Source organism: Chlamydotis macqueenii, chromosome 3, assembly GCF_036417535.1.
Source record: "Chlamydotis macqueenii isolate bChlMac1 chromosome 3, bChlMac1.mat, whole genome shotgun sequence".
Taxonomy (NCBI): Eukaryota; Metazoa; Chordata; class Aves; order Otidiformes; family Otididae; genus Chlamydotis; species Chlamydotis macqueenii.
Genome location: NC_141558.1, coordinates 109,336,008 through 109,357,485, shown reverse-complemented (window position 1 = coordinate 109,357,485; position 21,478 = coordinate 109,336,008). Strand labels below are relative to the sequence as shown.

The 21,478-nt window shown below is 42.0% G+C and overlaps 1 non-coding gene across 1 annotated transcript; it reads right to left on the bottom strand.

Annotated features, from left to right (window-relative positions):
- Positions 1–19,677: 19,677 nt before the first annotated feature.
- Positions 19,678–19,760, bottom strand: TRNAL-CAG (transfer RNA leucine (anticodon CAG)). The gene has a single exon. It is a non-coding gene; the product is annotated as a tRNA-Leu (tRNA).
- Between the last annotated feature and the right edge of the window lie 1,718 nt (positions 19,761–21,478).

The window sequence follows — 21,478 nt, the reverse complement described above, 5'->3', positions numbered from 1 at the left end:
TCCTTCTTCTTCTTTCTGGCTTTGCCCTCTAGCTAAAAAATATCCAAAATTGAACCCGGAGTGGCTAGTCTGATAGGCTGAAGATAAAGACTGAGCAAATGGATGAGCTGCAAGTCTCCTGAAAGAAGCATCAGGGCAAGCGAGCCAAGAGTTTCTTAGTAATAGGGGCATGATGTCAGGGTTTAGGCCCAGCTTGTTGAGATGCCAGCTACTCCCAGCAGTGGGGTTGAGGATGGCCTGTGTTGGGCTGCGGGGCTGAGGATGGCTTGTGTTGGCTGAGATTAGCCAACCTTGGGCTGCTGGCCCCTGGGCAGGGACGCCTAGCAGGCTCCTGCTGCCCCGGCACCCTCGCTTCGGCCAGGGGGCCAAGGCCCAGGCCCAAGCCCAGGTTCAGGACACCTCGCCAGGTTCCCAGCCCTGCAGTTGCGATTTCAGACCCAACAGGTGGCAACCGTAGCCTGGCCTCCACACCTCCACAGAACACCTTTGCCTTCCAAAGTCCTCCAAAGCCAGCTCAGCTGACACTTAAAATTCAGCTTCCTCTGAACAAGCTGCTGCCATTTTCAGAGCCTGATATAGTACTCTGCTCCATATCAGAAGTCTGAAATAAAAGAAAGCAGCTGCAAACTATGGCTAAAGTCACAATCTCTTCTCAGTGACATTACCTGAAGACACACTGAAGTCCTCAGGCCTTTGTAGGTTTTCGCCTGAAAAAGGATTTGCCCATCTCATTATATTTTCATTTCCATATTTGTTTCAGCAGTGTGAAAAAACAAACAGTCTCAGAAAACGAAAGGTGCAGGGCAAGGCGGGGGGGGGGGGTGTACAGAACAGTGCTGTTAGTGAAGCTGAAGAGTTCACTCATTGCCATGGAAACGTTCACATCCTAGCAACAGCTTATTGATAACAAGATGACATGGAAAGACAAGAGCCGATGCCTTTGACTCATGGGAAAACAAGCTATCCTGATTATCCTTATTTACCTCCTTTTCTTTTCCAGAAGTCCATAGTGGTTTAACAGAAAAATCCCCGATCAACATTTGTTTTCTTAATTGCTCGTGCTTTTGTGTTGAAATGTTATTTGCTAAGAAAAGTTGATACAGTTGAAGTATTATCATCACTGGTTTTCTGGACAGAAAAAAAAGAATAAAATGCAGCAAAGAAACCCAAAGGCGTTAAACTTTTTTTTTTTTTTTCCTGTAGACATTTAGCAAGACGGTTTTGGATTAACTGAAAACATCCAGAAGGTCAATACACAATTTTCTGTTCATCTCCACACTTCTCAGACATTTGCTGCAGTTGACATCACTAGGGTGTTGCTCAGCAGGTTGCAAGGTGGATTCAGTTGCAGTACAGTCTGCATTCCTCGTGATGCCCAGGGAGTGAGCGTGCCTGTGCTGGGAAGTATGGAAAAGCTCTCTCTATTTGTGTGCGCTTGGGCTAGGGTGGGCAGAGCAGCACTCAGGTGCATTTGCTGAGAAAGTGTATTTCCATCATTTTCCTGACACACAGTGGTGCAAGAAGCTTCTCCTGGGTGAAGGCAGAGTACCGCAGCAGTCACTGCGTGTACCGTTGTTAGTACTATTACTATTACTATCACTATCACTATCACTATTAGTGTTAAAAACAGTAGCATTGTGGAGTCCCAGTAGTAACACAGGATTTAAATGTGACTTGTTCCACAAAAACACTGAAGGTCTTTTTCCCTAGGAGTCTATGATCAGTTTGCTTGCCAACATGATTATTCATTGGTAGAAAGAAAATCCAAAAATTTCTTTAATGATATATTTTTTGATGTCATGTATAGTTGTTGGAAATGTTTCTGTCAAAATAGATATTCTAATAACCATTTTAGAAAACAAGGAAATGTGTGATGTTGTTTTGTACACAGCATTACTACAGTGTAAACATTTGTTTAAGAGCTTTGCTGAACTGGATCCATATAAAGGACTCCCTGAACATTACATTTATTGTGAGAAGAACATTGAATCATAATATTTCCACAGCTAATAGAAACCACTTTTCAGAAATGTGACCCTTTATTTGTACATGAATTAAAAATGGAGCTAACAGAATATCCCAAGAGAAATCAGTGATGTTTACAGAGCTTATAAACCTTGCTTATTTACCTGCCTTTTTGGATAACAAAAATAATTTAGATTTTCTGATTTTTTGTTTTGTTCTATTATTTTTCCCTTTGGAGACAAGGACTGTTTGGCTGATCAGCAAGCCAGGTTGATGTTCTGATACTACCATTGCATTAGGTTTACAATAAGTAAGTGAAGTAACTACTGCTGCGGAGCACTTGAAGGAAAAGTTAGAAATGTCTGAAGGAGAGGCAGAATACAAGAACACCACCAAAATAACTGGAGATTTTCATGCCTGGTGCTGAGGTGCAAGATTTCTATAGAGAGAGAGAAGAAGCACCTAGGAAAGAATTATGACAATTAAAGTAGGACTTAGATGGACTTTAGGATGCCATACTATGAGCACTATTTTCACCCTAATGCCAACAGCACTTGAGCTAACTTGGTACCTTCTGTTCTGACCTGGAGGTCCCTTTGGAGCTGGCACTGCTGCATTGCTGCATTTCCAGAGCAGGATCTACATGAGTTACAAGGCAGAGGACTCTGGCCAACACCTTACCTGTTTCCCAACAATAAGCAATGCATCAGAAGTAATCCTGAGAGCAGGAGCTAGACTTGGCAGACTCTTCCCACTTGGCACAGACTTTTGCATGGTCTTTCTGGGGCTCCTAGCTATGATTTCAGCTCCAGGTTTGTGAAGAGTAGAAGGCATAGATGTGGGGATTGCCCTAAAGGACTGTAGCAGACCCTCCTCCATTTCCTCCATGCTTGCAAGGCAAAGCGACATGTACTGTGAATGGTGAACCAGGGCCTGCCATGACTTTCACTTATTCATTTGTGCATTTGAAATTCTTTTTCTCATTCCCCATTTCTGGATGAATTCCTCTTGGAGTTAGAGGCAAAGGAGGCAGTGGTAAAACAAACTCTTCTGTCAAGGAATGGGGGATCAACTTGGGTGACAGTCTGTTATCAGGTAGCTTAGGTCAAAATGCATTTTCCCTCCATTGAACCTCTTGGACTCTTTAGAGGTTTCAAAAGACAGATGTTTTGGAAAGGAGCAGGCAGCCAGGGAACAGCTGCAAATTTTGCTCCTCTAACTCCAAAGAATCAGGAAACAGTTCTCCATGCCAAAACCCATAATTTCTCCCTCTTTAGTGAAGAATAATATGCAAAAGTTACAATTCATAGAATCATAGAATGGTTTAGGTTGGAAGGGACCTTAAAGATCATCTAGTTCCAATCTCCCTGCAATAGGCAGGGACACCTTAATTCAGGCTTTTTAAGAAATGTGACCAACAGGTTTACCGTTCTTGCAGGAGCTGGGGGTATGTTAACTTTTTGGATATAAATATTTTTTTTTAAATTCTAGTAATTCACATTAATTCAGGGCCTGTGGTACATATCTAATGCTTCTGCTATCCTGACTTCTCTTGATTGACTTCTTGGCTGATGCATTGGCTGATGTAGGAAAATGCCCTTTTCCTTTTTTTTCAGTTGAATGTGTGTTACCTGTTAATAGGGGATTGATTAGTCAACATTAGCACCTGGCAATGCCTTTATTTTTATAACTTCAAGCGAATATGTCTACAGCTGGAGACATAATTATATGCATTACTGAAACACATTTTTGCTATTCTTTAATTATATTTTGACAGGAAAGAAATGTCAAGGGAGTAGCACTTGCTTTTTAGCTCTGAAACATTTATATCTGTTGTACACATTTGTCTCTGCTTTGTCACACTATCCTTTCAAATCTTACTTTTACTACCTTGTAGTTAGTGTCTTGCCATTGTTTCATGATTTAATGCTAAGACTTTATACAAAGATTTCATAAAGAGCAGCTACAGATTGTCTTCTCTGAAGTTATAGCCATATTCATTCAGTTGCAAAAATATGAAATCCAGTGGAGTTTTGATGATTTATACTGATCGCAAATCTGGTCAGTCTGTCTAAGACTTCACTCCTGGCACACGCTCCTCCCTGTCAAACATCAGTGGAGTCTCTGTACTGTGTGGCAAAAGTAAGAGGCATTAGTAAGGGTTGCACTTCAGGATTACTGTAAGCATTTTGATTCTATTTTTCTGGTATTTACTCTGATATGCATAAAACAACTGGGAAGAAAAGATAAAAACTGGAAATGCCAAAAATTCATTCTGCCTTTCTGCTATGTAAGAGGTAAAATTTCTGTCTGTTTGGGTTACTTCCCTATGCAACAGTCAAGGACCAAATTCATCTGCAAGTATTTGTAGACATCTGAAACACAAAGTAAAATTTAGATTGGATATGTACCAATTAGTTAATGAAGGTAGAGTTTGTCCCATCATGAGTAATAATTTCCATGATCAGAGATGAGTTTCTAAAGGAAAGCTCACGTGTAACAAACATCCAAAGCCAATTAAAGAACAGAGCTGTGAGGGGATATGGGACAAACTGTCACTGAACTTATGACAGTGAACACCAGCTTAGTAGCTGTCACTGTATCCCAATTGCAAGAATTTGCTAACAGGTCTCTTAAGTAATGTATGGCATTTTTACAACTAAGCTGTACTGAGGAGCTGATGAGAGACTGCGTACCATGCTGTTTTCTTGAGGTATTAGAAGTACCCAAAGGGAATGATACGCCATCTGTAAGTGATGCTGCTGATTTGGGTGTCACGTTTCCCATAAAGTTATTACTGAGCCAGAGCTCCGATAAGATCTTAAGAGACTGTATTGCTTTGAAGAATTGCAGTACAAGGCACAAATGAGGCACAAACTTCAGGATCGTGCTGTTTATTGTCCTTGAAGGTGTTACTGTACTTTTTAGAAGCAAGCAGGCATTCTGCTGAGATTTCTGCATGCATAAGCATGCCTTTTTAGCCTAATATCAGCCTGCAATTCAGGCTGACCACTGAATTGCTGCTGATTCTTCTTTTCTAACTTCTTTCTAGCATACAATTTGGAACAACACTTCAGAAAGTTCTTGTATTACCCTGCCATTTCCAGCCCTACAGGGGCTTAAGATCATGTAATCTGCAATACAGAAAAAATGCACAAAACCCCAATTGAATAAAGAGATTGCACACACTCTGTCAACAGTTTCTTCTCTCCCTCAGGTTGAGCTCTTTCGCATTTGTTTTCTTAGGCTCTTTTTCCTGGAGCTGAGAGAATAACTGTTAATGAAAAGTTATTTTAATAATGTTGTTCCCTTCTCTTTGCAACATTCTTTCTTAAAAAAATGGTCATTTTCTTAGCTGTGCTAATTGAAAAACACTTAGTAATGTTTTGCATGCTTATGTTTTGTCTAGGACCCACCACTGAAATCAGCATTTGCTTGACCGGATCAACCAAGATTACACACTACTTCATGGTGCATTGGACAGTTTCTCTGGAACATGAACTTTTGAACATTGCATCTCATGAATGAAATTTCAGACCAGGTTCTTGGCAATGGCAGACAGAGTTGAGAAGAAAGTAGGAGTAAAAAGGAGGGTGGAGAGAAAGTGGAGACAATTTTATTTCCTGTTGGTTTTTTTTCTTACTCTTTGTTTGTTTTATTCAAGTAGCCAAACTGACAATTAATGACATTAATGAAGCAGTCCGGGGCTTTCCTCAGCATCATAATTCCTGCTTTCCCTCTTTCTCCTAGTATTACCACCTCAGCTGAGCAGGGTTCAATGTCCAAAATTTGTTTCCCCCAACCTCACTGTTCTCCACCTCCTCTGAGAGAAGGTGCACTAGGTCTGTGAGCAACCTCAGAGGAGTTGTGAGATGGAAGAAAGAGGCAACAGGAAGGTTCAAGTACACAGGGAAACATTTTGCCTAACAAGAAGACAGAAAAAAAGTGGGGCATTTGAAGGACACAGGAGTCCTGGCATGAGAAAAGAGGACAGTGGTAAACAGGAATGAGGAGACCTTGTTTGTTGCAATGTGGAAAATGGTAATGTGGGACCACACAGGTGAAGATGAGCTGATATGGAGGAGGGTGAAGAGGAGAACCCCCTGGATGAGTGAGAAACAGAGGGAGAGGGACAGATGGCACGCAGGGAGCTGAGAGGATAAAACAGAGGAAAGCAACAAACCCCTGCTCATGTAACACTTGCTCAACTTTAAGAAGCAGGAAGAATGTGATCTTCTAGGGCTGGGACACAAGTGACGTCTGACTATTCTGGTTCCAGGATAGCAGGAAAGCTAGTTGATGATAATAAGGTTTCCAAGTAAGTTATTTTGAACACTGAGTTTTAAGTCCACTTACCTCAAGTATTCAAGGATGCATGTCTAAATTTGCTTTCTACAACCAAATTGTGCAGTTGAAAGTCAGTTGCTTTTTACCTTAACAGGAAAAGAACATCCAAGGAATGGGAAAAGACAGGAAGTCAATGAGTATAAAAATCTGAGCAAATACTTGGTGAATTTACGGCTTTTTTTTCCTGCTTGCAGCTCTTGAGTAAAACCTTTTCTATGCTTGCCAGAAACTAATAAAAAATTAGAGAGGAAACTCAGATTTATTTTTCATGTCTTTGAGACATCTGAGAAAATGCAGTGGATTGGTTCATTGGTATTTATTTCATGCCTAGCTAGTTAGCGTGCCAATGATATATTTAAATGTAAATAGATGTCATGATTTAACCCCAGCCAGCAACTAAGCAGCACACAGCCACTCACTCACTCCCCCTTGGTGGGATGAGGGAGAGAATCAGAAGAGTAAAAGTGAGAAAACTCATGGGCTGAGATAAAGACAGTTTAATAAGTACAGCAAAAGCTGTGCATGCAAGCAAAGCAACACAAAGAATTCACTCACTACTGATGTTCAGCCATCTCCAGGAAAGCAGGGCTCCATCATGTATAATGGTTACATTGGAAGACAAATGCCATAACTCCAAACATGCTCCTTTCCTTCTTCTTCCCCCAGCTTTACATGCTGAGCATGATGTCACACGGTATGGGATATCCCTTTGGTCAGTTGGGGTCAGCTGTGCTGGCTGTGTCCCTTCCCAACTTCTTGTGCACCCCCAGTCTACTTCTGGTGGGGTGGTGTGAAGAGCAACAAAGGCTTTGACTCTGTGTGAGCACTGCTCAGTAGGAACTAAAACATCCCTGTGTTATCAACATTATCCTCATACTAAATCCAAAACACAGCCCTATACCCGCTACTGTGAAGAAAATTAATTCTATCCCAGCTGAAACTATGACAACGTATGAGAGAAAGATTTTCTGATGTGACATTGTCTATGATTTAGGTTATCATAATACTTTTATCCTAAATTGTCTTTTAGGCCTTTGCAGATTTGAAGTCTGAAATTTCTCTTGTGAATCAGCACTCTTTTTGATAAACCATTGAGACCAATGAGGTGATTATCAGTTTGTAGTGGGAAGAAAAAATGGGAAAAAGTTTCAAATGCAGTAGAATGTGAGACCACAGAATGAAGATGCAAAGGAATACTTGTGTTAAGTTTGCGTCAGTGTGAGTTTCTGAGATATTCTGGGTCACAGATCAGAATTTAATGTGCAGCTGAAATACACTCTTGCACTTAACACAGACTTATAGGTGAAGAGTCACTGTCCTTGTCCGATGTGCATGCAAATGGAGTTGAAGAGCGTGTTCTCCTCTTGGCCTGTGCTAAATATGCATTTGAGACCACAGGAAGAAAAGCAGATATAAGTAAAACCATTTGTAGGGATTAAGGCTTGATCCACCCCACACAGTATGTAAGTATGTTTATGTGTGTGTGAGAAGCCTGTATGCCTGTTACAGCTTATGTAACTCAGGGGAATGATTTTTCAAGTCCAGTCATTTAATATTTCTTGTATATTTTTAAACCTCCAACCCCAAAAGAGGACTCATGCAACCAAATATGTTAAACTTGATTTTTCCTAAGATTTGGTAGCAAAAGTGATGTGCAAATAAGATTCCATATATTATCTTTATCCTTCAAGTACACTTACTCTTTAGTTTAAGAAGGAAAGATGCAGGCTTCAATATGGGGTAAGAAGGTTGGGGAGGGCATTTTTCTTGATTCAGATGTGTAAGCTCAAATTCAATATTTTCCTCTACAATAATGAGTCCTTGGATATGTGGTTTTGATTTGGTTCATTATGGTAAGGAACTAAGCAGGAAATAGCAGTTCAAATCCCAGTAGAGATTTCTTCCTCATAGCTTCTCCATCATTCTGCAGCTATTAAATAGTGAGATTAATCTAAAGGCAGAAAACGTTGCCATCTTGCAAAAGGAAGCATAGGGGTTTAATACTTCTTACATAAAGGATAAACTAAAACAAATTGAAAAGCATAATGCATAATACAGAAATTTATAGACATTTTATTGAGTTCTATGGAAAGAACTAAATCCAATTTCACATGTTTTTCACTTCTGGGGGCACCTTATGTTCCAGATGAACAGGGGTGTTTTTCTCTACAAAATCTTCATGACAACTTAATCTCTCCAGAGTCCTGTGAATTTCATACTGAGGATTTTTGTTTATTTGAAGTTAAGCTTGTACTTTACGCAGTTGGCCAGAGATGGTGCTGAGTGCTCAGGTACTGCAGAGTGAAATGCAGTGGGAATTTGAACAGAGAGATTTTGGGCGTTAATCATAGCTACACTCAGCTGCCACGAGTTACGACTTTGAGTGAATGTAAAATTAGAGAAAAGCACCCTACTTGTAATACTTAGCCAAACAGCAACATATAAAATGATTTTAGAAAATGAGAAAAAGGTTGGAAAGCTGTAACACTGGGAAGATTTATTTGTTTGGTATATTTGCTGATATTTTATTGCTCAGTGAAATAAAGGTAATCTCCTGGAGGTGAATTCATCTAGCCTTCATCAGATAGATAGTGAAAATGGAAATAAGCTCGATTTACTAGTAGCACCTGTGGGTTGCAGCTCATTTCTTACTGCCTTTTCTTAATTGCTTTCTCATTTCATATCTCTCTTTTATTCCAGTATGAAAGTCTGTGCAATATTGTGGCACTTCAGGCATATAAGAAGTTGCACCATAAGTGGAGGTCAAGCTCTGCAAACCTTTCCTTTGTTATGAATTCTTATCCAAAACCAACCCTTTTGTAGTCAGTTCCAGGGCTCGCTGGCATAAGGACATCTGAGGCTTTCTGAGATGAGGCTGGAAAGTTAGCCTGCTTTGCATTGTATATTCATCTTCTCCAGCTTGTTCTTACCCGTGGCTTTTATGCTCTGATAATGTCTTTTCTGATTCATGTAAATATCACCAGAACATCACTACAAAGAACAAACAAAACCAGTTGAAAATTCCCTTTCACAACCTGATATTTTTGCAGTTCTTATTCTATGTTTGCAGCTGGATCAAGTCCTTCTGATACTGGACCTGTGGTATCGATCCCATTTATTAATAACAGGATGCAGCTGGAAGGCATTCTGATAGATCAAGAGGGGCTTGTCTGCATTGAGTTCTTCATCAGTGCTTCTAGATGGCTCCAAAATGTCCTTCCTGCAGGGGCAGGCATATAAACCTTGAGAAATCTCAGATCCTAGTCACCTGACTGTCCAAGCAAGGAATTTGTCTGAGTGGGCCAAAATGCCTTCTGGACTATGTCAAAGCCAATTTGCCATGGAAACCAGTGCACAGGGAGAATGATGTGTATTTGAGTTTAGTCCTGACAGAGCCTTGGCTTGCTGCTCAGTCCATAGCATAGACATTGTCGAAGCAGAACTTGTGAGGCTGTTGCAACCCCATCAACCCCATTCCTTTCCACATCATCATGTGGGTTTTTTTGGTAACTGTCATGCCCTTACTTGAATTCCTTTTGACCTTATTTACCAGACTTCAGGAATAACTTTTTTTTTTTTTAATTTAAAATGTTAATTATGCTCCTAGATTTATATCAAGAAGATTGTCTGGAGCCGTGCTTTCTTTCTCAGTTTCCCTTGCTTTTCCTGTGGAGAGAAGTGTCTCCCTATGGGCAGAGCTTTGCAGCTTTGTGTTGTTTCCTTCTCATTCACAGTGTGACATCCAAGTTCATCCCTTCTCCTCTTCTGCCATGGCGTGGGCTGCTGTCCTTCTGCAAGGATGCTCCTGCGTCAAGTGTTCAGGAACATCCAATACTTTGACTCTTGGACCGTGAGGGCAGTTTTTTCTTACCAAAGGATCTGGACTGCCATTGAGTCATGAAGTCAACTAGGACTGTCAGGAGACTGTGGGAATTAGAACCATACAGTCATAGAATTCTTAGGGTTGGAAGGGACCTTTAAAGGCCATCCAGTCCAACCCCCCTGCAAGGAGCAGAGACATCTCCAACCAGATCAGGTTGCTCAGAGCCCCGTCCAACCTGGCCTTGAATGTTTCCAGGGAAGAAAGATGGGGAAAGGCTGTTTAGTAGGGCCTGTTGCAATAGGACAAGGGGTAATGGTTTTAAAATAGAGGGGGGTAGATTTAGATTGGAAATTAGGAAAAAATTTTTTACCATACGAGTTATAGAACACTGGAACAGGTTGCCCAGAAAGGGGCAACCATTCTAACCATTCTATGATTCTATGATTCTACCACCTCTCTGGGCAACCTGTTCCAGTGTTCCACCACCCTCATTATAAATTTTTTTTTCCTAATGTCTAATCTGAATCTACCTCCTTCTATTTTAAAACCATTACCCCTTGACTTGTCACAACAGGTCCTACTGAACAGTCTCTCCCCATCTTTCCTGCAGACCCCCTTTAGGTACTGGAAGATCATTATAAGGTCTCCCCGGAGCCTCCTCTTCTCCAGGCTGAACAGCCCCAACTCTCTCAGCCTGTCCTCATAGGAAAGGTGCTCCAGCCCTCTGATCATCTTTGTGGCCTCCTCTGGACCCTCTCCAACAGATCCATGTCCTTCTTATGTTGGGGGCTCCAGAGCTGGACATAGTACTGCAGGTGGGGTCTCACCAGAGCAGAGTAGAGGGGCAGAATCACCTCCCTCGACCTGCTGGCCACACTTGATGCAGCCCAGGATGCGGCTGGCTTTCTGGGCTGTAAGCGCAGTAGCAACTGTGTTGACCTCAGCAATCACAGCTGATACAAAAATGAACAGGGGCTTCTCTCCCATACTAAGAAAGCTTTCAGGGAATTTTTACAAAGAGAGATGCTCATTGAGGTTTCCTACTATTCCTATGCTATTTGCGACACTATGGAGTTTTGGTGGAGGGGATATTCCAAATCTGGTATGTTTGTACATATGCTTGGGAATAGGAGAGACAGAAGCACTGTAAGTGATGCAATGTACTTTTTATGAACTCAGTGAGCAGATAGCACTGTCATTAATACATGATCCTGAATTTACTGCAGGAGCAAGCAAAAAGATGGAAAATGGGGAAAAACCACTTAGATTACTTATCTGTTCTTAAAAGCTGCTGAAGAATTGGCCAATATTCAAAACCAGGTTAGCAAAAAGTAAGCAATACAAAACTGGGGGAAAAAGTTAGTAGCTTTCCAGTTGTTTAACAGTGGTATTTGCTTTACTTAAAGTTGGCTTTGCCAGTGAAAATCTTTGAAAATAATTTTCCTAATAGGGCAGTCTTGATATGGTGGAACTGTAACTAACTGGTTTTTACATTTTCTACCCATGAACATTTTGAATGAGGGAAAATCTATTCCATATCCATGTTGCTTTTGGGAAAATGACAATTTTAAAGCTTTGTGGACCAATAAAAGGGAACACTTCTTCCACCAATCCTTGCCCATACACATTGGTTGTTGAAAATGCAAAAGTTGAAAATAAGGCCTATCCTAACTCCCATGAACAAGACCTTGAATTGTGAAATATTGGATCTATTCACAGTGTCTTGAAGATAAACAGGGAACAGAGATCTTTATGTATTTCAGTCCTGAATAATTTACTTCACCTCGCAAAATGAATCATAACGGGGCAGATGAGTGGAGCAACATGACAATAACATGCTTGATCTGATGACACTCATTCTGTTGTGTATTTTGTCCTGCACACCATGTACACACAGATAACAATTTAGTAGGGGTAATTATGACCTAAAGGGTCATGTTTTGTGGGCTCAACACGGAAGGCTTTTTGATGCTAATGAATAAATTCAAATAATTTCCTACTTTGCCAAATACATCTCGACATCTTTTAAATTCTCATTTTCATTCCTTGACAGGCATAGTACTGAGCACCAAATAAATAATGCATGAATCAGTCATGTTATTTAGACATGTGTGAGACAGATTAGGATATAGAGGGAAAATAACTATGAATTACTATATTCAGTGCTCCATTGCATTCAAATAATAGCTAGAAAGACCTTCCTGCTGTCTTAAGAGTATGAATTACACAGTGCTCTGAGAGCATATAGAGTAGGTGTCCCTATAATTCACTGTTTTCAGTGTCTCAGAGATGGTGGAATGCGCTACAGACAGTATAACAGTGGCCTGTCTCTGAAGCTTCGTAAAACTCATTGCTGTACTGAAGTTTTTGTGCTGAGCTTGTGGGCAGACCTACTGTTTGTTTATTGATAACAATGTCACTTGTCAAATCTTCTCTGATGTGTGTTTTCTCCATTGCTTGTCCTGTTGATTGAGTCTCTGGCCTTTTGTCAGCGCAGAGCATTTTCCTCTACAACCTCTGACACTTTCCCATACAGATGTCATCAGCTTTATTAACTTGCCTGGTTTGTTTTTTTTTTTTTTTAATATGAAAATATATCCTTTTCCATTGATTAAATTTGTGAAGGAGAAGGAAAGCGTGTGAATTAGATTCCTAGTTTGAATTTTGGGCTCAGCTCCTGCCACCACCCTCCTACACCACACACCTCCCAAGGTGTGTTTTGCGTGTGCATTTTCTTATACTCACACCTCTGCTGCAGTGCAAAGTAAATTAAATCACTTTGTCAGAAGGCACCAACTAGGGCTCTTGGTTTGCCATAGCCTTTCTTTCTCTTCACATGGTCCAAGGAGCACTGGCAGAACCATGACATGTCCGTATATGTGAGAACCCATGGTATGTCTACAGGAGTCCTCATGTTCACACAGGTTTTTCCAAAAGGCAGTGAAAGGCATACAGGAGAATAAAATCATATTGTCACGCTGACTACAGATGAGACACAGATGCACAAGGCTACCCATTTTTGTATTACTGGGAAACGTGTTCAAGACTGGAATGCATAGGACAAATTGTTTAGGAGGGGGTTTTTTTTGTGGATTTTCCTTTATTTCATAGTGAAAACTCATACAGTTTTAACTGACGTTACCACGTGATTAAGGCCAATGTGATATAAAGGAACTGCAAGTTTCTGGGAAGAGGTTTAAAGAAGCAAGCCAGGGTGCCAATGCACAGCATTATTGACAATGACAAGTAACTGATTAGTAAAAGGGAAGTGATTGTGCCCCTCTATTCGGCACTGGTGAGGCTGCACCTCAAATACTGTGTTCAGTTTGGGCCCCTCAGTACAAGAAGGATGTTTAGTTGCTGGAGCATGTCCGGAGAAGGACAACGGAGCTGGTGAGGGGTCTGGAGAACAAGTCTTATGAGGAGCGGCTGAGGGAACTGGGATTGTTTAGCCTGGAGAAAAGGAGGCTGAGGGGAGACCTCATAGCTCTCTACAGCTACCTGAAAGGAGGTTGTAGGGAGGCAGGTGTTGGTCTCTTCTCCCAAATAACTTGTGATAGCACAAGAGGAAATGCTCTCATGTTGCAGCAGGGTAGGTTTAGGTTGGATATCAGGAAACACTTTTTTACTGAAAGAGTGATCTGGCACTGGGACAGGCTGCCCAGGGAAGTGGTGGAGTCACCATCCCTGGAGGTGTTCAAAGAACGTGTAGGTGTGGCACTTCAGGACATGGTCTAGTAGGCATGGTGGTGTTTAGGTTGGTAGTTGGACTTGATGATCCTAGAGGTCTTTTCCAACCTTAAAGATTCTATGATTCTATGAACTGCCTGTGTTGATGCTGGTACCTTCTGCTAACCAGCTGTGTCTGAGAGGACAGCTAACTCCTGTTTACTACCATGCCAGAGCATGGACATAAGAGTTAAGCTGTAGTAGTCATGCTGTAATTTCCAACCCTTGTTTACCACAGGACAATTTATCTGTGTGTGCCTGAGGGCACCTGTAATAGATCTGAATTCGGTCACTTCCAGAAAAAACAGATGCATTCAGTTTTATGTGCATAGAAATGAAGCAACATAGTTCTTTTTTTTTAATGGAAATTGTTTTAGACATTGCTTAAACTGATGCTTCTGCTTTAAATTTTGTTTTGTTAAACCTCTTTTTCCTGCCTTTAGGTAGCTGTCTGTAATAAAAATATTATTAAACTCCTTCATTATTATGTGATCTCAGGACCTGAAGTTAAAGCAAAATTGACTTCCACAGGTTTTGCTATTCTGCCTCCAAAACAAAGCAGTAATAATTCCTTACATGGCTTGAAGGATGTTTGTCTCAATGAGATTTGTTTTAACAGCTTTTACATAAGCAGTCCTTTTGAACAAAATTGTTTGGGAAACAGTGTTTCCATCTGGAGGAGAAAAAATAACATTTCATTGAAAGCAGCATGATGTTTTAAAAATTGTGTTAGCCACATAGAAGCTAGAAAAAATATTTTACATTTAAATTTAAAAAATACTGTTCAGGAGTAGCATTAAAATACAATTCGTTGTAAAATAAGAAAGGAATTAGAAAAAACATTTTATCTTCTGCCCATGAGCTAATTCCTAAAAAACTCACTGAACTTTCTCTTATGTTACGCTGTTTGGCTAACAGGGGTTATTTCCATGTGGTGTAGGAGGAGAGGAGGTAGCAGCATGCCAGACACCAGGTTCAAATCCAGAGGCTCTGTCTGAGTGGGGAAAAAACTAGCACTGAAGGCCGGACAAGGCAGACAGTGATTTACTGAAATACTGGTCACTGTAGGGCTATGGTCTGGAAGAGGAGAAAGGGGGATGGTCAATGCTCTGTTAAAGCTCTTGGATAAATGGTAAGAAAACTCTTGTCCTGAAAGTGGGGAACCATGGCATTTTTGTTAGACTTTTGACTTGCCCATGTGAGTGGTGTGGATTTCATCGGCAGGCTGAAAGGCGAAAACCTAATGATGAAATGGACTGACTTGTTGTCGTAGTTCAGCCCCGATCGGGACCAGACTACGCAGTCTCTCTCTCGCTCCCCCCACCCTCCGAGAGAATAGGGGGAGATGATATAAGAAAAACGGCTCAAGGTTTGAGATAAAGACGGGGAGAAATCCTTAAAGTTACCGTCACGGGCAAAACAGACTCGACTTGGGGAAAACTATTCATTTATTTCTAAAATTAGCAGGAGAATGAGACAGGGAACAAGATAACCTCCCCCCACCCCTCCCTCTTCCCAGGCTTAACATTATCTCTACTACCTTCCCCTCCTGAGCGGCACGGGGGGGGGGAAGGGAATGGGGGTCGCGGTCAGTTCATCACGCGTTGTTTTACAGCGCTGTATCATCGTCAGGGGAAGAACTCCTCGCATTCCTCCTCTGCTCCAGCGTGGGGTCCCTCCCACGGGCCACAGTCCTTCGTGAAACTGCTCAGGCGTGGGTCATCTCTTCCACGGGGTGCAGTCCCTCTAGAACAGCTGTCCCAGCGGGCCCTCCACGGGCCACAGCCTCCTTCAGGCCTCCACCTACTCTGGCGTGGGGTCCTCCACGGGCTGCAGGTGGATCTCTGCCCCTCTGTGGACCTCCATGGGCTGCAGGGGGACAACCCGCTCCACCATGGTCTTCACCACGAGTTGCAGAGGAATCTTGGCCAGGAGCCATGTTACTCCTCCCCCTCCTTCTGAACTGACCTTGGCGTCTGCAGCTGTTCCTCACAACAGACTGGCAGACGTCTCTCAGGATCCTTTTTACATCTTATTCACTTCTCATCTCCTCTCCACTTCTTGCAGCCAGGCAGGGCCGAGTTGGGCCCAGTCGGCTGCCCGGCGGGAGGCCAGAGGGTGAGGCCTGCAAGGCCCATGAGGCTCGCGCCTCCCCCTCTCTGCCCCCCGCTCAGCTGCTTCACATCTTCTCCTCCTTTTTTTCCTGTTTTCCCCTACTTAAATACGTTATCGCAGAGGCGTCATCACGGGACATTCTGCTACCAATTGGCTCGGCCTTGGCCAGCAGTGGGTCCGCCCTAGGCCCGGCCGAGTCCACTGAACAAAGGGGAGCGACTTCTAGCAGTTTCCTACAGAAGCTACCACCTTAGGCCCCCCCTCACTAACAAAACCAGAACACTTGTCCAACGGTGAATCTGTGCTTGAGGCTGGTGGAGAAGTGGAATTACCAGGTGTCAGATGGAAAGAGCACCCTGAGGCAGTCTGCATGTATAAGCCCAGTTTCTAGGACTCTTTCTGCAGCATGTTGTACAGGGATCTCTGCAGGCAGAAGGAAATTGCATATACGAGATAACCACAGTTTACGTTACTGGGAAGATGAGTTAACTTTCATATTTTGTGAAATGTTTTCTATTCAAGTCTCAGCCTCAGTAGAATCAGTAAGGTTTGTTACATGAATTTAATTAACATGAAAATCTGACTGTATCACTTGGGTTAGGAAATAATTATTAGGAGTAATTCTACATCATCATTTACGCCTGAGTGCCCCAAAAGAAGGAGCAGAGGGGCTCTGAATCACAAGTGGCTGTAATTGGTCTATCTGCTTTCATATGAACTTTCGCCAAGCACTCAGCTTCTGGCACTATAAGACGTCTTGTCTTAAACTCTTAAAATGAAAACACCCAGGAGAAGGTCAGCTCATAATAATGAAGTTTAGCAAAAATTCCTGGTGGTGATAAAATATCCTATTGTGGAAGAACACATTAGAATTCAGACTAACATTCTCCTTGAGAAAAATCTGCAATTCTGTCCCTGGAACAACTACAGCAAAGCAAATCAATGGTTTTCTTTAAAGAAAATAAGTCTTGAACATATGTCTAGAGAGCCTATCATGAGTGAAATGTTCTTTCCAAAGCATGGCAATCTTGGATTTATTATGCTTTCAAGTTTTATGATTTCAAACTTCTCCTCTTTGGCTTTATGTGAGTCTGAGGTAGTGAGCCTGCTGCAAATTTTAAGCTGAATTTTGCAGAATATAATAAACATACGTTGCACGTCTGCTGATGAAAGCTTTCTGCAAACACCAGGGAAACATTGCAGCATGTACTGCTCAGCAGAAGGGAGTACCAAGCTTCCACCTCTGCTGCTCTGTTACTGGGGTAGAACAGCAAGGCTGTTCCAAAGTGTACAATAGCACTGTATGAATCTCTATTCATGCCAAGTGGTTTTGCATGTTAGGGGAGAGAGCCATCAGTATGGCTATTAAAAGGAAGGCCGTACCCATGTCTAGGTACAGAAGCTCTGGGAATTTTTTATAGGAAAGAAGGGAGTGCTGTTGCCAGGGTCCAGTCCAAATTTCAAAGTACAGAATTCTCATTTGCGTGGCTAACGCCCTGTGCTTTCACTCACATGGTATATCCATTGCATACTAACAGTAAGTTGTACAGGTGGATAGATTGTGCTTGAAATATTTTTCTGATTAATGAAAAGAGCTTGGGTCAGTTTGGAGTCTAATTCATTGGCTGTTTCACTGGAAGCTGTGCTTACAGGACAGCCATAGAACATAGTATGTAAACCACTTATGGATCTGTTTGGCCAAAAGGCAGTAGGATCACTTACATGTGATCCTAAATGTAGGATCACCACAGCTGTTCTCTGTTTGTAAAGCTTGATTAAACCACTAATGCACATAAAGATAGAAATACAGAACTAAAAAAATGCCTCAAGCTAAGCTACTTAAATAAGTTAAAACTTATTTTGATAGATCTGAATCATAGAATCATAGAATAGTTAGGGTTGGAAAGGACCTTTAAAGGCCTAGTCGAACCTCCCTGCAAGGAGCAGGGACTTCTCCAATCAGATCAGGTTGCTCAGAGCCCCATCTAGCCTGGCCTTGATTGTTTCCAAGGATGGAGCATCTACCACCTCTCTGGGCAACCTGTTCCAGTGTTCCACCACCCTGAATGTAATTTTTTTTTTTCCTAATGTTTAATCTGAATCTACCTCCCTCTATTTTAAAGCCATTATCCCTCATCCTATCGCAACAGGCCCTGCTAAAGCGTTTCGCCCCTTCTTTCCTGTAGGCCTCCTTTAGGTACTGGAAGATCATTATAAGGTCTCCCCGGAGCCTTCTCTTCTCCAGGCTGAACAGCCCCAACTCTCTCAGCCTGTCCTCATAGGAAAGGTGCTCCAGCCCTCTGATCATCTTTGTAGCCCTTCTGTGGACCCTCTCCAACAGACCTATGTCCTTCTTATGTTGGGGGCTCCAGAGCTGGACATAGTACTCCAGGTGGGGTCTTACCAGAGCAGAGTAGAGGGGCAGAATTACCTCCCTCGACCTACTGGCCACAGTTGTTTTGATGCAGCCCCGGATGCAGTTGGCTTTCTGGGCTGTGAGCGTGCATTGTCTGCCCATGTTTAGCTTCTCCTCCACTAGCACACCCAAGTCCTTCTGCTCAGGGCTGCTCTCAATTCATTCTCCGCCCAGCCTGTATTTGTGCTGGGATTGCCACGACCTATGTGCAGGACCTTGCACTTGACCTGGTTGAACTTCATGAGGTTTGCATGGCCCCACCCCTCCAGCCTCTCAAGGTCCCTCTGGATGGTATCCCTTCCATCCAGTGTGTCAACCGCACCACACAGCTTGGTGTCACTGGCAAACTTGCTGAGGTTGCACTCTATCCCACTGTCCATGTTGCTGACAAAGATGTTAAACAGAGCTGGGCCCAATACCAGTCCCTGAGGAACGCCACTCATCACTGGTCTCCTCCTGGATGTTGAGCCATTGACCACAACTCTCTGAGTGCGGTCATCCAGCCAATTCCTTATCCCCCAAGTGGTCCATCCATCAAATCTATGTCTCTCTAGTTTAGAGAGAAGGATGTCATAGGGGACAGTGTCAAATGCCTTGCACAAGTCCAGGCAGATGACTTCAATTGCTCATCCCTTGTCCACTGATGCTGTAACCCACTGGTGCTGCCACCAAATTGGTCAGGCACAATTTGCCCTTAGTGAAGCCATGTTAGCTTTCACCAGTCACCTCCTTGTATTCCATGTGCCTTAGCATGGTTTCCAGGAGAATCTGCTCCATGACCTTGCCAGGCACAGAGGTGAGACTGACCAGTCTGCTGTTCTCCAGGTCTGTCTTGTTCCCCTTTTAAAAAATGGGGGTTATGTTACCCCTTTTCCAGTCTTTGGGAACCTCACCAGACCACCACAATTTCTCAAATACAATGGTCAGCGGCTTGCTAACTTCATCCACCAGTTCCCTCAGAACCTGCAGATGCATCTCATCGGATCCCATGGATCTTGTGTACCTTCAAGTTCCTTAGATGTTCTTGAACCCGCTCTTCTGCTACAGTGGGCAGTTCTTCATTCTCCCAGTCCATGCTTTTCCCTTCTGCGACTTGGGTGATGAGGCTACAGACCTTATTGATGAAGACTGAGGTAATGTCCCAGGTAACCAGCTCACCTGTTTCCTTTTGGAGAAGGCCTACATTCTCCTTAGACTTCCTTTTATCCTTTACGTACCTATACAAGGTTTTCTTGTTGAAAGCGAGAAAGAAGCCACGAGGGAGGCCACCAAGAGAGAAGCCTGTCAGGAGTGGGATTCGAACCCACGCCTCCCACAGAGACTGCAACCTGAATGCAGCGCCTTAGACCGCTCGGCCATCCTGACCCACATTTTGTTTTGAAAGGTGAAAACATTTTCAGAAGCCTCTGCAGTCTAATGAAAAACAAAAAATGACTCAGTCAAAATTCTTTTCTAAATTTTTGTCAGTAGGTCATTCCCAAAGAATCTCTTTTAGTCACTTGATATTCATCATCTAAGCTATGCTGATTAAGTAAATTATTAAGTTATTAATTAAGGTCATAAAACTAACATGAGCATTTATGTTAATATCTCAGAGCTTGCTTTCATTTAATACTCTGTAATGCTTCCTTCATAGTCACTAATTAGGAAGTCAGTGATTTTGCTAACAAATATTTATCTGGAAAGTTAACAGAAAATCAACTTAAGCCATACTTTAGCCAAGAGAAACACTAGCCCCCATATTCTGTTGTTTCTTATATGTCTTTATCTGAAATATCACTCTGTAGTGTAGCATACTGAAGTAACTTTCGTTTTAGCAATTCTTAAACATGAAAACTGATGAAAGACCTTTCAGAGCAAAAAAGAATGAAAGGAATGTGACTAATCAGAGTGATTGAAATGGCCCTTTATTAAACAGCAGTACAGAACAGGTATTTTAATTGTCAATTGGAAATGCTGACTATCGAATTATATATATTATACATGTAGAGACAAAAAGGACATAGAAAGATTTAAGGGGAACTCTGCTATAGACTTTTCTAGATTATGCTATGTTGTATGATAGAACATCCCATTGTAATCATAATTCAAGGCCCTCCCTAACCCCTCAGAAATTCCCTGTCTTCGCCCCCTTGCCACCATCCAGAGGGTTCACTTAATAAAAACAGGCAACAATCTGCTTTTAGAGACTCAGACAGAGAAGATCCTATGTCTGAAAAATTCTTAGTCCTTGGAAATACTAGCAAGTAATATGAGCAGTCAGTGCAGTCTGTAATAAAAATGTCAGTGTGACCCTAGGTGTCTAACTAGGCAAGCAGTGAGGTGATTTTTATGTCAACATACAGCAATGCTAAGACTGGAGTACTGAGTACAATCCTACTGTCATCACTATAAAAAGACTTGGAAAATTTAGAGGGAAAGCAAAAAAAGGCAGTGTAGTTCTGAGAGCCTGGGAAGATACCTCTTACAGTAGAGAGCTCTCAGTCTGCTAAGGGCAGTGAATCGCAATGCCTTCCTTTGGAGTGCATAAATATTTTCACTAGAAGAAAATATGAAGACCTAAAAGGCTATTTATTATGGCCTACAAAGGCACACCGTGAACTCCTGGCTGGACCTGAGCAACCTGTGCAACTTAAGAGCAGAAATGAGAAACCCATTTCTGACTGACAATGTTCAGCAGCTAAAACAAACAACCAAGGGGAACACTAAAGTCATGTTGGTATATAATAAAATTTCTGAGAAAAGCTACTAGATAGCTGGAGAATATCTTCAAGCACAATAATTAAGATAAGCAAAAGAAAAATTACTTTAGAGAAATTTAGGATGCCTGTTTCCTAGACTATATTGACTTTGAAATAAAGACTTCTCAGACTCTAAGCTGCTTATAGAAATATCATCCTTTGATGCAAACTGATTCATTGGTCATTATAATTTTGTCACTCTTAATCAGTCTTTCTTAATCAGTCAAATATTAGTGACTATCACATATTTTATTATAGAATCATAGAATCATTTAGGCTGGAAAAGACCTTTAAGATCATCAAGTCCAACCATTAACCTAGCACTGACAAGTCTACCACTAA